Below are 3,396 nucleotides of genomic sequence, written 5' to 3'. Positions count from 1 at the left end.
TTGGCTCATTTTAGTTCATTTTAGTATTAAATACTCATTTTCATTTTCTATTGTCTTTTTTTGTGAACATCTTTGTATTCATCTTTAGAATTCTAGGTTTTACGATATGCTTCCTTAACTTTTCATAATCTAGAGTTAATATTGCTCACTTCACATAAAAGGTAGACATCTAGCATTCATATATATCCCTTTAACTATCCCATCATCGTTTATTATATCTACATACATTTAAAATGCACAATATAATAATTTTTATTTGTAAACATTTATATTATAAAGGAATTAAGAAAAATGTCTCTGATATAATGGTGTAAATATGTACTTTTATCGCTTCTCGGCCTTTTGGCTAAGATCAAGTGTAGTATCTGTTCTTATCAGTTTAAATATGTACTTTTTTTCTCGAGGATTCTAAATTTCCTCTTATATCCTTTTCTTTTTAAAATATATTCTAGCATTTCTAGTATTTACTTTCTGTTAATTAATTTTATTTTCCTTTATCTGAAAATGTTTTTATTTTGTTCTATATTTTTGACTTGTATATTGTGTTTTCTTGACTGTGGATTGACTGTTCCCATTTTATTTTGATCTGATGGAAGCTTGCTTTACAGAGAATGTATATTTTCATATCAGAAGTAGAATTCCCTTACTTATGTTTTAAAAACATCACTCTGCCTGTTATATTGAGATGAGACTAACAGAGGAAAAAATTAGAAGTCAGATACAAGGGTATTGAACTGGTCCAGAGGAGATAATTTGGTGGCTTTGGTCAGTGATTTGGAGGTACAGATGCTTATAGAATATATTTTAAAGGTTAAATCAATAATAATTGCTAACAGATTGAATTATTGGTATGCAAGGATAGGATTCAAGAATTTCTGCAAAAATTTTGTCCTGAGTAACTGACCTTGTTCATATTGTATTTATTAAGGTGAGGATGACATTTTTAAAAAAGAGTAAATTGTCAAGCTTGGCTTGGAATAAATTAGGATTTTAAGTGTTGATTGTGCTATTAGATATCCAATTAAAGATAATAAGTAGTATAGTTTCTGTCTAGCTTTATAGAAAAATGTTCAATGTATAAACCTTAGAATACCCAGCATGTATGAATTATATTTTTTTAAGAAAGATCTAATGCTGTGAAAAGTTCAGCAGATAGGGATAATTTTGATACTTCTCTGTCATAAACATCATGCATCTGAACTCATTATCATATGTCAGTTCTGTGTGAACCTATGTATTCATATATTAGTATGTATTTATCATGAGCTGGGTATTTTACCGATAAAGGCACAAAACTTTGAGTTTTGTTGCGTACACTTTAATCCCTGTTTGCAATTCACTGGCTAAGTGGCCATACGTATATGCTTTGATGATCTACTTCTATGCAACAAATCACTCCAAAACTTACTTGCTTAAAAAATAAAGCCTTTCATTATTTCTCATGATTCAGTGTGTTGACTAGAGTTCAGATGGATTTTTTTCTTGGTTGTGTTTGGGGTGTCTCATTTAGGTTTAGTAAGATGGCAGTTTGAGCATGAACATTAACCATTGTGGCACTCTTATCTGGTACTTTGGTGGGATGGCTTAAAATCTGGGCTCAGCTTATCCATGAGAACAGCTGGGTTTCTCTCTCAAGATGGCTTTTCACATGGCCCTTCATTATAGCACAGCTGAACTACTTACACGTGTCTCAGAACTTCCAAAAAGAGAAAAGCAGAAGCTCCTAGGCCTTCTTGGATGTTGTAACTGGACTGTCTCAGTGTCTGTTGTTGTATTTATTGGTTAAAGTGAGATACAGCATTAGCTGAGAATCAACACTAAAAGTACCTACACAAACACCTTAATAAATGGTATTTTATTGCATCTACCATAGCAAGTTACTTAGCTTTTTTATGTCTCAATTCATAGATATTAATTGGGAGTGTTAATATAAATATTACATGATTATAGTGAGAATCATAAGAATGGATGTTTGAAAACTACATATATTAGGTATAGCACAAATCCAAAACACTTTAATTATTATTTATTTTAACTATTCTTTAAAAATATTATATTTTGTGTAGCTTGGTGCTGGAGTATGTCATTTGCCATCTGAAAATTTTTTTCCTGTTAAAAATGCACCAATATTATTTCATTTCCCTTATTCATTATGTCTTATTATCTGTGACTTCGGTCTATTGCCCAATTTAAAATGAATGAAAAGAAAGATATTTGACTGAAGCCATCATATTCACAAAAGATCCTTTGAAGAGGATTTCAAAAAACTTTCAAATACATTTTTGTATTATTTTTAATTTAACTGATTTATTTAAATAACCTTGATAATGCTTTATATAGCTGCATTCTGAGAAGATTTCATATAATAGAATGCCTGTGTGTGTGTGTGTGTGGTGGCACTTGACTTCTTTTTGTAATAGATCAAAAATTAAATAGGTACTCTTCAAACATTAAAGTTCAGACCAAAAGTTAGCAGACAAAAAGGAGCAGACAAAAAGGAGCTTAGTAATGATCTCTTCTTGGTTCTTTTTTCTGAGATAACATTTATGGACACTGAGGACGTTTATGGTAGGTGAGAGTACGGTAAATCTCAGCTTATTTTCCAGGATGGAAGGATGTAACTAATGGCTCGGCCTACTTTTCTCTTTTTTGATGATAAAGCTGATGTTAGTCATTATTTTGACAGAGAAGGTTATACTTTGAGAAGAAGAGATATGAAACTTCTGAGAAGTTTTCTCAAATGTCTCCACTCTCACTTCAGCAATCAGTTCTGTTTTTATCTATTTTGTATATTTTCTTTGTAAGAACTTTTGAAGAAAAAAATTACTACTCTAAAAATTAGTTTGAAAACCACTGTTTTCAAATTTAGTTGTATAATTTAATTATATGTTCTTTTGTTGTTGTTAATCCTCACCCAAAGATATTTTTTTGATTGGTTTTTAGAGAGAGTGGAATGGAGGGGTAGAGACAGAGAGTAATATCAATGTGAGAGAGAAACATAGATTGGTTGCCTCCCACACATGCCCCAACTAGGGTCGAGGATGGAGCCTGAAACCAAGGTACATGTCCTTGACTGGAATCAAATCTGGGACCCTTAAGTCCACTGGCTGATGCTCTAACCACTGAGTAAAACTGGCTAGGGCTAAATGTTCTTATAATTAGTGGTGCAATATCTTAGGGGCCGTTAAGAGAATCTGGGCAAAATAAAAGACATTGCATAATTTTTTTATTTTATTTAACTAACAATTTAAATCCAAATGAAGAATGAGTAGTTTTGTGAAAATAGACAGAGATATCATTTTGGAACATGTGACATTGTAGAGAGAGACAAATCAAGGAGATTCACGCTGACAAATCTGTTAATAGGCCTAGCGTAATATGAAGGTATGGAGTTCT

At 31.7% G+C, this 3,396-nt stretch overlaps 1 pseudogene; it reads left to right on the top strand.

The window, feature by feature from the left end:
* Positions 1 to 326: 326 nt before the first annotated feature.
* LOC111827939 lies at positions 327 to 431 on the top strand (annotated as a pseudogene).
* The last annotated feature ends 2,965 nt before the right edge of the window (positions 432 to 3,396 follow it).

The sequence above is a fragment of the Myotis lucifugus genome, unplaced genomic scaffold (assembly GCF_000147115.1).
Source record: "Myotis lucifugus unplaced genomic scaffold, Myoluc2.0 scaffold_253, whole genome shotgun sequence".
Taxonomy (NCBI): Eukaryota; Metazoa; Chordata; class Mammalia; order Chiroptera; family Vespertilionidae; genus Myotis; species Myotis lucifugus.
Note: the sequence above shows the minus strand (reverse complement) of the source record. Positions and strands in the feature narration are given on the sequence as shown.